Below are 14,992 nucleotides of genomic sequence, written 5' to 3'. Positions count from 1 at the left end.
TTATTTTTAATAAAATAGTAGGTGAGAAATAGATAAGAGCAAAACAGTAAATTGTAATTATTATATAACGCGTTTGTTTAAAAAAAAATATTTATAATATTTTTGATTGAGAAATATTAAAATCAATATATTAAAATTTTACTTAAAAAATACTGGGTTATGACCCACTAATTTGAATTTACATTAATATTTATATATCTAAAGATATTTTACTTTATATGCATACTCTATGAATAATATACCTGATATTTTAGATTTTTATATAAATATGCCTTAAAAAATGTGTCTTTAAAATACATTTCGTGTGAAAAAAATGTCCTTTTGACTTTCGAAATAATAAAAAAAAACACATTTTAATTTTCGATATAGGACACTAAGTAATATATAGTATATATTATAATTATATTATAGGATCTTCTAAAAAAATTCTCATTAACTCATAAAACACGTAAAATTTAAAAAACTAAAAACTTAAAGTTTGTTATTTAATTTTCCGTCTTAAACTCCTTTTGTTAAAATTCTATTAACTTGCGTTAAGACTATTCACACAGGAAGCTTATGCTGTCTTATACCCCACATATATGGAGTATTCTTTTTTGCATTTAAAAATAATTTTTTCGCTACTATTTGTCACTTAATATATTTTTTCCAATTTTTTCTCATTGCTTTGCCCTAAAAAAGCCAATGAGCGGAAACAGAAATACGGAATTAACTTATCCTCTGATATCTTAATATTCATAACGTTTCTCCTGAGACATAATATTGTATATATATATATATATATTTAAAGGAAACTTGACAAATACGGAATTACAATCCACTGATTTCAATTTACATTCCTATTAATATATGATAATTCTACCAAAATGTATATAATGTAATGAATTATATAAAAAGCGGTTTGTGATAAAATCTGTTATAAGATATTTTGGATTTTGATATACATTTTCTAAAACTTTCTAAAATACAACCTCATTTCCAAAAAATATTCTTTAGCTAAAATGAAAATCATAATTAAAATTTGGTCAAAAGTCTCTAACTTATATTAAGATTAAAAATTAGTTACACATGTTTCGCCCTTAAGGGCATCATCAAACTTGATCGACAGTTTCTAAAATTTACATTCCTAAAAACCAGCAACTAGTATAGTACTAGATATTTATAAATTGATATTTAAATTAAATAATTTTAATAAGATGGTTTTACTGTACTTTATTTTTTATTAAGAATACAAATAATATGTTATGGGTTCTAAAAACATTAATAGGAGTAGAGCATCCAGGGCTAGGTTTGCTGGTTATTATTTCAACATTTCTGTTAGTTTCCTTATTATTATTTTCCTCTTAGTCCCGAGTAATAAAAAAAATTAAATGAAATTATAGTGTCACATCTTATCTAATTAATATTATAATGATATCAAATACAAAAATCGCGAAACAAGATATTTATATAGATTTATACACGCCTTTTTTTATTTATTATTAATTTATTATTCTATCAAAATACTTACACCTCAACTGACTTATAATAAGTGATAGTCTTTCACTTATAACAACTTACTTTAAGTTACCTTACATATTTAAACTTGTAGTATATTTTTTTGAAAAGAAGTTGGGCCTGAAGATCTAAATGTCTAGCAATTTAGATATTGAACAGCATATCATATGAATTTAAATAAGTATTATTCTATACTTAATTTGAGTAAAATATTTAAAGATCTGCATGTGTAGGCATCTGAATATTTAATAGAAACTCTTTCTAAGCTACTTGCTTGGCTAATGAATAAATATATTATATATCAAAAAGGTGCTTTGTCCTGTGCAGTATATTTTATATACCATAATACTGCCCAACTATGAAAAAATCGGCTTCAAGTTTGATGCCGTTCGATAAGGGTTTTCTAAGAGAGATTACTCATAAAACCTAGCTTTGACATTAGGAAAAAGGCTTTGAATTTAGTTTCAGTGTCCAAAAAGAGAAAAAGTTTGCAAACGAATTATTAAATACACATTTTCTGTTCATTCGGGTACTTTTTTATTGAGACTTAAAAATAGTAAGTGGCATATGCTGCTTTATTCTGCTGGTTTTAAATTAACTTCTTTTTTCCATTGTAGAATCTTACATTTATAGATAGAAATAAAACGCAGAAGAATGTTAACATTTTATTTAGATTTCTTTTTATTACAAGTTTTTGTAACAATTTAAGTGTTTGTAGTAACTGGCAAGTTTAACCAAAAGTCCTTTCTGTTTTCCTCCATAAGTCTCAATAAATTTTTTATTATACCATCTTTTTTTTCTTGAGAGATCCCACATGGAATACTCTGACAGGCTTGATCTGGAATGTCCTTCCTTTTACATATGTCCCCTTGAAAAAAATTAAGTGTCTTGAATACACTAGAATTAAGGTCTGTCTTAATTTGCAAATTGAAAGAACCTCGAGAGACCTTAACTTGATTAATATTGGACAAAAGTATTTTTTTCCTTCTCGATTTGAAAATCATAGAAATCTTCAATATGCATAACTTTTGTCGTAACCCTTCCATTGTTCGACTTTTGTATTGCTTAAACAAAGTCATTAAAATCTTGAGCCTTTTTTTGACGCTTAAGCGATAATTCTATTTGGTAATGCAGGGAATCAGCCGACATAAATGTTTGTCCTGGCTCGAAATAGTTCACTAATAGTGTCTCAGCAGCTATCTTCGATGAATTGACAATATAAACGAGAAACGTCATAAAGGTCCAGTTTTTATTTTGTGCTGAACAATTATCCAGCCAAAATATAAAATGCTCGGCGTCACGATTATGAAGCATGAACTGGAAAAAGTTGATCAGTTCCTCTTTTTCTTGACCACGAATGGCTTCATGCCAAACAACTGCAACCGGTAGAATCTTTTTATTTTTTGTCCCAAGGGGTACAAATGTTTCGTTGTACAAAACAAGTATTTGTGTAAACAAAACTTTTTTGAAGTTCTCCATTCTCGCAGCGTGCGTTTCAGCAAATTTTTTCCAAATCTGCTGAAACGCAGATAGTTTTTGAGTCATACTCAATAGCTGCATCTTTCTGATATTATTGTCGCGCTGTTTTTGCACGGTTTATATGGACCATTTTTTACATGTGCCAAATTCTGGATGAAGGTCTTCATGCTTATGGGGATGTAGGTCCATTATTACACAGTGCTCACACTTTTAGGTTGCAAGTTTAGTGAACCTGATATTTTCACTAAATAGTATTTTCCGATAAGCTTCGTACCCGCATTTATTTTGCGGACATTTTTCCAAAAAATCATTATGCATAATAGTTACCGTAACGTCGCTACGTAAATATTTTACTCTGGGCGCATATTCTCGACGGTAGTGTGATATTAATGGATTAAATGAATGAACATGCGATAATATCACTTGTCTATCAAGTTTGTTAGTAGGTGGCTTTGTACCCCTCTGGTCTTTGTTTGGAAGTTAAATTTAAAATCAGCTGGTCAACACAAAAAGGCAGCATCCAACAGTCTGCATGACAAAATAGATTTTACAAAAGGCAGTAAATGTTTTCCCCAATTTTTAGACAAAATTATATAGTTTGCTGCTTTTTTGTGGTGAGTTTGGGAACAACATAAGATAATCAATGGTGCTCAAAAATGAATTTCGGATTTTTTGCTAGTTACTGCCTTTCTCCATAGTTGGGCAGAATAGTAGTTTGAATAAAGCATCTAAATATATATAACAATCTAAATATCCAACAATTTTCTTTCAAGCATGTAAGGTTCATTGGGTACAAAATATGATATATCGCCGATATTCAATATATTCTCTTCTTCTTGACCACTGGCTTCTCTTACACAAATAATATACCAAGATATGCTTCATTCATTTTAGAATTTTCTTTAATATAGGGGCTTAGATATTTGGATATTCAATAAGATAATCTTTCAGTCAACGGACACCAACAATACTTTATCTTTACCTAACTAAATCAAGATATCAAAAAGCTGATACATCCTAAAAATTTCATCATTCTCACTGGTTATATAAGTAATATATCATTAGATCTCTTTAGCATACATTTTGTCACGTGAATTTCTTTATATCAATGACCAATAATAGCACATATATACCAACATAGCAACCTAAATATTAATTTTTAAAGGTATTGCGTACTTTTCTGTTAAATACGCGTGGTTTATGGTTATTTTACTTATAACCTTTTAATCTATTAACGTACTCATTTAGTACACTAATCGCTAAAGTAAATAATTTTAATGAGTCGAGGTTCTGCAGTAATTGTGTATGGCACAATTTCACCACAAATTCGTCTACCATGGTCATCGTCACCAAGTACTTGAAGGATTTCCATTAATGAAGATGAAACTTATGAAATCTTAAGATAATACCAGGCCTTTAATTTTAATTGATTTATGAGAAAATATTGCTAAAGCAACCTAATTAGGATTTTAAACATTGTCAAATGCCTATAAATTTTTATAGCGTAGTCAAAGAATGATGGCGAAGATCAATTCTTATTTACAACAGAGAAGATTTCTTCAAAACTAGAACTAATTTCAAAATCGTCAAAGGAAAATCAAGATCCAGTGATCTTATAGATACACAGATATATGAACACAGACAGTATCACAAATATTTTATATGATACGAGGCGAATATTTTATTTGCCTTATTTATTTGTTTCGTTACATCAGTAGCACAAATTTATTTTAAAGATTAAAAATTAAAATATATAAGACATACAATTAATAGTAATATATGGAAACGAGACTTGAGAGAAAAACTAGCGCATGCTGAAGTTTTTTGAACTAAAAGTTCGGCGCAAGATCATTGGACCATGCAAAGACTCAAGAACAGAGCAGTTCTGTACAGGAACAAATAATGAACTGACTAAGCTCTATAAGGAACCAGACAATAAAATAATTAAGAGCGGATGGTTAAGCGGAGGGTTGGATATGCATACTGACAACCAGACACTCGAGTGAATAAAATGTTCTGAAAACAAAATAAGGAAGGGCGGAGATCCATGAAGAGACCGCGTATAAGATCGAGAGACTGCAATATTGTTGCAGATCTAAGAGCGATGCAAATAGAATACGATCCTGAGATTGATGTAAGATAGAAAAGGATGGAGAATTATCATACAGTCTATCAAGATTCACCAAGATCCATCCTTTATTGTTAAGCGAGTTATTCTTGCTTTTAGGATACGAACTGGGTAACTGAAAATAGGTTATTGACTCAAAACGTTCATTCATTGAGGTTTTGTAAGGCACTCAAATCATTCAGTTAAAATTGGTAAGAGATATTGGGCGATAGTGGTTATAATCGCCTGAAAAACCCTTATCTTTATATCAGGAAACAAATTATTTTAAGGACTATTAGAAACGGATGACAAGATAAGGATTCATTTATCAATTTTGTCAAGGATACATAAATTTGTTCAGTTTTATATTATTTTCGTATTGATATCATTAGGATGACTCGAACTCAAAGCCACAGCAGTCACACTATTTATATGAATTTTTTTAAAAAACAAATGGAGATCAGTCAAAAGCTTTCGAAAATTTATAAACATTAACATGGAAGGAAATTAAAAATGCTAAGTTACCCAAGTTTTCTAGAACTGAATAAATATTAATTAAATTAACATTAAATTATTATTAATTAATTAATTAATACAAACTGAATAAATAATTCATCTCTTCAATCATTTCGTACTATTTTTGATTCCTCAGCTATATTATTGTTTAATATTGTTCTATTTAACATTTAATATGACCATTTACAATGACTTGCAGACATGCTTTTCAAATTTAAATGCAATAAAATGAGCATTTCCAGAAACTATTAAAAAACAAGTGCTTCACATATCTTTCTAAATTCTGAAAGTATATTAAAACCGTTATCCGTTGACGCAATAATTTAACATTAAAGACTGTACTATTAGCTATTCCAACCGCGATATTATCTTATCAGTTTCTCTACATAACTAAGTAAAATAATTACTTGTACCGGCAAGTTATATTTTAATTTTATTATGAATACCCGAAGAAAGTAAATCATGGTAAGAGACTGGTGTAAATTAATAATGAAAACGGTCCGGTGAACAGTGACTGACAGGTTGAGGATTATTATGGTGATAACGTGATGGAAATGTATGAACGCAGGTTGTGATTGGTTTTATATTGATTAGTAGTTCATTTAAAATAATACATGAAAATTGTTGCCTGAATTTCCTTTAAAAGAACTGGTTTACTTTGTGAAAATTGAAAATAACAAAGAAATTAATATCTTAACCGTGTAATTAAAACTTTCGTCATTAAACAAATTATTATATTTTTTTAACAACACTTGACCCCAGAACCTTACCGCAAACGAAAGTATTTTTGACCATTAAATCGTTGAGATAATAAAAGGTTTTACTTTCCTTCAGACCCGACAAGTTCTCTTTTCTGACCCGATTTTTTCACAGACGCTCCATAATAGTGGATCCTCCCAATTAATTTTTATTTTTGTTCTTTTCTGGCCGTAATCGCATACTTTTACCTTAATTTTTCTGATTACTGTAATTATGATCGTGGTGGTTCGCTTAATGGAAAGTTGACTTAAGATTAAACAATATTAATTTCAATAGTCACTGTGAAAAGATACTGATTAACTGTTTAACTTTTGAAAACGTTTTTTTTTTCTTGACGTACAACCATTTATAATAACGGAAGTTAATGGCAGATTGGTGGAACACTTTTATCATACAGATTAATGACGGTCAATAAAAAATAACTTATTGACTATTGAAAAAGTTACTTCATAGGCATAATGATAATGATATTTTTGAAGCTTAATGATTTGCTTTGCTCGATAAAATTAAACATTAATACTAATAATAATGTTAAGAAAAAGATTTTTTTAATAATCTTATATAGACATGTGATAATAATGAATACGTATAAAATAAGCAATTTGACATCAACCATAAATAATTTAAATAATATATTTTTATATTGCAAAGAGTGTCTCAAAACTTAATTAAAAGATTAATTATTAGAGTTGCCTACAGTTTTTTTAGTTTATGAGGTATTAACTTATAAGTAAAAAAAGTAATATTTAATTACATGCAATGACCTATGGAATCTTATTTTTATAACAGATGACGTTAGTGTTATAAAAGTAGTCTATTCTTGCAGTGGGGTTGTAAGATGAGCAAAATGAATCGGACAAAGTCTATAATTACTCAAAATTAAGTGAGCTGTACCAGAATTAGAGTCTATAGACATTAAGCAGTAACATAAATTTTTATCTACTATGTACCTTCATTTTTAAACATATTTGTAATTCCCATATTGTAGCGGCAGACTGCGTACATTTTATTTTCAGGTGATGTTAAATTGTAAAGTAGCACTTTAATTTGGGTGTAAGTTTAACGTTTGTTAAACCGTTTACATTTATTTGTGGTTTAGTTTTGATGTAAATTTTCTATTTTGTTGTAGAAAAAGGAGCAAATTTTATGCCACATTTAAGAAAATTATTTTGCATATTATTCACTGGACATATTCTTTATATTTAAAGCAATAATAAAATCTTCAAAACATTTGATATATATTTATAATTCTAATTTAAATTATATGATTTTTGAGCGGATAAATTTTAAAAAGCATATTTATAGTAAAAAAGTATTTTTATTATCCTGTGTAACAGACTGTATGTTTAAAGCATAGTTTTCTTTGGTATTATATTTAGGATATAATTTAAGTGAAAATATACTATTAAAATTTGTTTGTATAGTAAAATAGACACCAATTTTGAAGATTCTTGTAGACACATTTAATATTATTTACAAAAATAATACCATAATCTGCAATATTTAGGGCATATATCAACATGGTAAATTGACCAAAGTATGAATGTATACAGAAAGACAAATTTATATTTATACAAGCCTTACAATGCAATATCATAATGGCAGGTTAAAATGTTTCTGTCAAATATTGACAATATTAAATGATGTGGGTTCATAACTTTTTTATATGTTAAACTTCTTCCACAATTTTAGTAAATGGCTGACAACATATGTTAAATTTCTTTTATTGATACATAATTGACTTTAATTAAGTTGAAAAAAAAAATTAAAGTTAACCACATATTTTTATATTATTTTGAATTATGTATGTACTCAAGTTTTCATGTGGATTCCGCATATTATATTCTGTTATATCTTTACACTTAAAATCTACGCATCTATAAAACTAATGTGTTTAATGCTAAAAAAATAGAATTAACCATCAATCTTATTTTAATTAAAATAAATGAATTTTTTTTGTGTATTTATATGAAATTTTTAATATAAATTCGATTTTTTATTTTTTTAAGTTTATTTACATTTCACATTTTAAATAAGACATTTGTCTACCAAAAAAAGGACATATAAAAATTTGTCTGTAACAGTCATTGGCACTCATAGTAACACATAACTAATATTAAACCACCTCGTACATCATAGCAATATCAAAGACAAATTAAGTATGAATATTTATAATAGTCAATATTCAATAGTTCATTAAAAAAATGTATATCCTAATGTATTCTAATTTCTAACATGTATTATTTTCTTATTCAATTTAAAAAATAAATCATTTTAAATTAGCACAATAGTATGAATGAAAATATATTTTTATTTATCATTTTTAATATTAAAAAATATTTGCACACAAATGCATAACTTAATTGGATATGAAGGCCTTGTCTATATTGTAACACAGAAATTGTGGAGTATTAAAATATTGGCAAACATAATAAGAACATATCGATAAATGTAATAAATCATCAAAATGAATGTCAAAATATTTACCAGCAACTATTCATTTATTTGCTAGCTGCATCTGACTGTAAGTATCGTGACAAATTAAACAATCTAAAATGAAAATACATTTTAAGATTTTTTAATAGCTATAATTAGAGCGTATTAAGATCCTTAAAAATCTCCAAAGTCTTAATATATTTTTGAAAAGTTCAATTATTTGAAAATAGTATGATATCTTAAATTACAGAATTGTATGCTTGCATTGCAGATCCATATTTTTATTTTAAGCTTCACTGAGAGATTACTCTTAAATATATCAAATTCAAGTAATAGGCAAGGTAATATTCAGACATTGACATGCAAATACCAGTTATTATATATTTATTACAATAGAAAACTTTTTTTAACTAAACTTTCTTTAAGCAAAAAAAAAAGTTTAAAAATCACCTTTTTTTAACAATTATGCACATATATCTTATATTGCTATATGATGTGTGAATATCCTAAAATTATTTAGTATGTACTACTATTCTGCATGCCCTTATTCAAAAATACCTTAGAATAAAAGTGGAATACGTACTGTTTAAAACAATAAAATAATTCACACCAATACGTATTTGTATCTATATCCACACACCCAAAAAAATTAATTAACTCTAAAGGTTGCTATCCGAAAATAAATCATCACATTAGGTAACATCGGTATAGAGTAAAAAAAACTTTTGATTTAATTAATTAATCTGCCATAAATAGCTTCGCTTTAAAAATAGGTTATTCCAACTCAAGCCAAATTACAAATTAAGTTCCCACAGTACTAACTTAGTCTAAAAAAAATTGCCACTAAATGAAAAAAATAATAATTACTATATTTACACACAACTAGTAAATTGGTTTACACGAAAAATTTATTGTTGTCGATGATTAGGCCAAAAACTCGCAAAACAAATTGCTCAAAATCTAATTATTTATTATTCTATGAATTCGCGTATATTATGACAAATCGCATACCGAGCACCACAGAAACAATAGCTATATCAAAAAAATTTATGTATATCCCAATGTATTATAATTTTCAATATTTATTTATTAATTTCTTATTCAATATAAAAATGCAAATCACCTAAAATCAGCACAATATAATATAACATAAGAGTAAAGTATGTAGTAACTAAAATTATATTTTTATTCATGTCATTTTTAATAAATTGAAAATATATGCATAACTTAAATGGATATGAAAACCTTGTTTATATTCTAACATAAAAATTGTGGCATACTAAAGTATAAGCAAATATAATATAAGAATATCGATAAATCAATATCAATACCTACTTCTGTAAAGATATTTGTCAACAACTATTCATTATACTGCTAGCAACATTTGACTGTTAGTATCAAGACAAATTTAAAAATTTGACATGAAAAAATATATATTTATAGGTTTTTTTAATAGTAATAATGAGGAAGTATTAAGATCGTTAAAGATACGGAAATCTTAATATATTATTAAAAACTTTAATTATTTAAAAAAATTATTAATTATATTCATAAATTGTATGATCGTATGGTTGATATTAAAGTCCCATTTTTTTTAATTTTAAGATTCACTGAGAAATTACTGTTTAAAATATATCAAAGTGAAGTAATCAGCAAGGTAAAAATAAACTTTTACATACAAATACTAATTATTAGCTAGTCATTATACATTTATTACGTTACAAAACCCTTTTAGTAAAATATTGATAATAGTTTTATTTAAATTCTTAGTGGAGATGCTTTAAAATCCGATTTATTTATTTGTTTTGCAGTTTTAAATTACTTTTTATAAATAAAAAAAAATTAAAACAAATATTTAGGCAAATAAATTTTAGAATTTATAAGAGAATAATAGGTTTAATACATATTTTTAGTTATTTATTTATTTAATATATTTCATCTTACTAAAAAAATTAAATGGTTTTATTTATTTTGCTTCCACATTAAACGAGGCCGCTTTTTAGAAATAACTATTTTTTACTAACAACTATGCACATGTATTTTCTATTGCTATATTATTATTGTGTAAATATCCTAAAATTATTTAATGCCTACTATCAACTTGTAAAAATAATTTAAAATAAAAGTGTAATACGTACTATTCAAATTAAATTAATCACATCAGTACATATATGTATCTACATGTATACCCAAGTAACTTAATTAACCCTTGCTATTTAAAACTAATGCTTAAATAAATCAAGGCATCATCACGTTCAGTAACATTAGTATAGACTAAAAAAAACTTTTATTTTAAGTAATAATTAATTTGCCATAAATAGCTTACCTTTAGAAATCAGTTAATCCAAATAAAACCTAATTACAAATTGAGTTCCCACAATACTAACTTAGTCTAAAACAAATTACCACTGAATGAAAAGAATAATAATAATTTAATTTACATTTAACCAGCAAATTGGTCTATACCAAAAATGTATAGGTGTCGTTGATTAGGCCAAAAACTTATTAGGAAAAAAATTTGTTCAAAGTTTAATTATTTATTATTTTATGAATCTATCTATATTATGATAAAACCGCAGACCGAGCAACACAATTGCGATGGTTTCAAATAAATATTCGCAATTTTCAACAATTATTTAATATTTACTTCTTTTATAAGAAATTAAAATCACCTAAAATCAGCAGGATATAATAAAATATAAAGGTATATTTTTATTAATTTTTAATATTAAAAATTTTTCGCAAATAAATGCATAACTTAAATGGATGTTAATGCCTTGTTTGTATTTTAACACATTAAAATATGAAACGTGAAAATATAGTTTTAAGCTTTTTAGTAGCAGTAATTAGGCAGTATTAAGATCGTTAAATATACACAGAATTTAAAATAATAAAAAAAAAAATACTGATTTCATAAATTGTATGAATGTATGCTTGCAATTGCAAATCTATAATTTTATTTTTAGCTTCATTGAGAGATTATAAAGTCAAGGAATAGATACGTTAATATTAATTTAATATTAATTATAATAAATTTAGATTTAGACATAATTCTTACTTAAATATGGCTTGATGTTAATACACATGAAAAATTTTTAAGCAGGACCGTCGTTGAATTTCGTATGATTATTTACCATTAATTTTAACTACTTCTGGTAATAAAATGCAGGTTTCTGTTTATTTATACGAAATTGTTCATATAAATTCGATTTTTCTAATATAAAAAAAGTACGTTTACATTTGAAATGAGACACTTGTCTGCCAAAGAAAGCTTTAAAATATATAATAGGGTGCATCTCGTTATGAAATAAATAATAATATTTATAATAATATTTATATATAAAAAAATTATATTATTAAATTATCTTAAAAAATCTCTGAGATAGAGCCTAGTAACACTTAAAATTCTTATTCTTTATATATATGCATTGCTGGAAGAAATTGAAATTATGAATAAAAATTAAATTCTAGAGAGAAAAATTAATTTAATATCATTAAACCACACAGTACTTCATAGCAATATCGAAGAAAATTTAATATAAATATTTAAAACAGTGCATGCTTAATAGCATCATAAAAATAATTATAATTTTTGACAGTTATCATTTTCTTATTTAATATAAAAATCAAATTACCTTAAAGCAGCATATTATAATAAAATATAAATATATATAGTGATTATAAATATATTTTTATTCATGTAATTTTTAATATTAAAAAATGTTTGCAAATAAATGCATAACTTAAATGGATCTGAGTGCATTGTTTGTATTGTAACACTGAAATTGTAAAATATTAAAGTATTAGCAAAAATAATATAAACAGATCGATAAATATAATAAATTATCAATAGTCCTCAAAAATTCTGTCCAAATATTTGTCAGAAAATATTTATTTTATTGATAGCATCATTTGACTGTTAGTTTTTCAATAGCAATAATTAGGAAATATCAAGAACGTTAAAGATATACAAAATGTTGATATATTTTAGGGACTTCTTAGGATAATAGTTTTATTTAAATCTTTAGCGTTAAAATCTAATTTATTTATCTACTTTGCAGTTGTTCCTTATTTTTTATGTAGTTTTAAAAAATAAAAATCTACATTTTTAAACAAAATCTACAGTTTTTAAAAAAATAAATAAAAAATATTTAACACATATTTTCGTCTACTTTTTTGTCTTATTAAAAAAAAAAATCTTAATTTTATTTCCTTAACAAACCAAAGCCCTTTTTAGAAATCACTACTTTTTTTTGACAATAATGCATATATATTTTCTATTAAAGTATGAAAATCCTAAAATGAAATAGTGCTTACTACCAACATGTATGCCCTTATTAAAAATATTTTAAAATAAAAGTGGAATACGTACTATTTAAAAAATAAAATAAATCACATCAATATGTATAAGTACATCTACACATCCAAGAAACTAAATTTACCCTAAGGGTTGCTATACGAAAATAATGGTTAAATAAATCATGGCATCATCACATTCAGTAACGTCAGTACAGAGTAAAAAAAGCACTTTTAATTTAATTAATTAATCTGCTATAAATCGCTTACCTTTAAAAATAACTTAATCCAATTAAAACCTAATTACAAATTGAGTTCCCACAGCACTAATCAAGTCTAAAAAACTGCCACTTAATAAAAAAAATAATAATTTTATTTACATAACCAGCAAAAGTCAAATTAGTCCACAGCAAAAAGTAAAGGTGTCCTATATTAGGCCAATAGATGGCAAAAAAAATAATTCAGTCTAATTATTTATTACTCTATGAATCCGCGTATATTATGATAAAACCGCAGACGGAGCAACACAGAAACCTCTTCCTCGACGCCACCTTATGCGAGACTATAATAGCACCAGGAGATCGTGCTTGCTGTGAATGCACTCTGGTGGAAGCGCAAGTTTGAGACGAGCAGAGGCACACTAATACCGCCGTCCTTTTTCACCTTTAGGGGAACATTTGTTCGAAATGCATAAACGTCTGGTGCATTAAAGACCTTTTCGTTTGGGTTAGTGGGGGTGGCAAGGGGGGCGGGGTGCGGTGGTAGTTTTGGCTCAGAGATCCGGCCAACTTTGCTATATAGCCTTTGTTATAGATACGAAAAAGGCAAGATAAATGACGTGCTTTTTGGGCTAATGGGGTGGGATGTTTTGATGCATTATATTTTCATAAACACTGAGATGTTTTCTACTGATAAAAATAATAACATTAAACCTCTTTTTTTTTTTAACATAATTAGAAAATTACATGGTCGGGAGACCGTAAAGGATACAAGGTCGGTTAAGTTATGGCACAGTTTCGTAATTTGATGCTTAATATGAAGGGAGTCCTTTTGTTTTGCAAAGGACTGCCATTAGACAAATTTTAAAGCTGGATACAAGAGAAACATGTAGGGGTAACTTTAGAAAATTACAATTTCTGCTGTTGCTGGCAATATTTATATTTGAATTCCTTAGATTAAGAAACAGTTTGATAGTTTTCTTTGTTATTTTCCAAATCATAGACATAATACAAGACCAGGCATTATGATCTATCAAATATGCATAAAATTTTATAACAGCATGCCCTAGCAATTAAAAACTAAAATAAAACACAAAAGTTAAAAAAAAAATTGATTTCAACATTAATTAATAATGGAACTGTATACTGTGGATAAGTACCTAAATAGTTTTGCGTAAGTCTGTAGATGTCTCTGACACCATTGTGTTTATTTAAAAAAAATCTGTTTTGAAATTGTGAGAATAGAATTTTTGTCAATTTATTGTTTGTATAAATATAAAATTAAACAAAAAAGGTGACAAAAAATATACATATTATGTTAATTTTTTTTTTGAATACATATTTAATAATTTTTCTTTGATAATATGATAGAAATAGATAAATCGATATAATTTCGAATACTTAATTATTCAAATAAATTAAATTTCGAATAATAATTAATCTGGGGAAATAATACAAAAATAAAATTAATTAAAGAGAATATTTCTAAAATAAGGGCGTAAAGTGAAATAAATGATGTAAAATTTATAATACGACGATATGTTTCCTCTTTGGGCAACCATTATTATTTTTTTATTAAAATCGGCATATTGAATTATACCATATTTAGATAAAAACCCTTTAAGAATTTTAAACAAATTTCTACAAATTGCTCTTTTTTTCATCTCATGACTCTAAATAATAG

At 26.2% G+C, this 14,992-nt stretch overlaps 1 protein-coding gene across 8 annotated transcripts in view; it reads right to left on the bottom strand.

Annotated features, from left to right (window-relative positions):
* LOC126740062 (uncharacterized) overlaps positions 1-14,992 on the bottom strand; it is a 313,797-nt gene that overhangs the window by 234,679 nt on the left and 64,126 nt on the right. Inside the window, exon 1 of one of the 8 annotated variants that reach the window (XM_050445922.1) lies at positions 13,361-13,664. The exons of the other annotated variants lie outside the window; for them this stretch is intronic. The gene's annotated coding sequence lies outside the window, so the exon portion shown is untranslated. Of the gene's footprint in view, positions 1-13,360; positions 13,665-14,992 lie in introns of those variants that run through there. 8 annotated transcript variants of the gene reach the window in all.

The sequence above is a fragment of the Anthonomus grandis genome, chromosome 9 (genome assembly GCF_022605725.1).
Source record: "Anthonomus grandis grandis chromosome 9, icAntGran1.3, whole genome shotgun sequence".
Classification (NCBI taxonomy): domain Eukaryota; kingdom Metazoa; phylum Arthropoda; class Insecta; order Coleoptera; family Curculionidae; genus Anthonomus; species Anthonomus grandis.
Note: the sequence above shows the minus strand (reverse complement) of the source record. Positions and strands in the feature narration are given on the sequence as shown.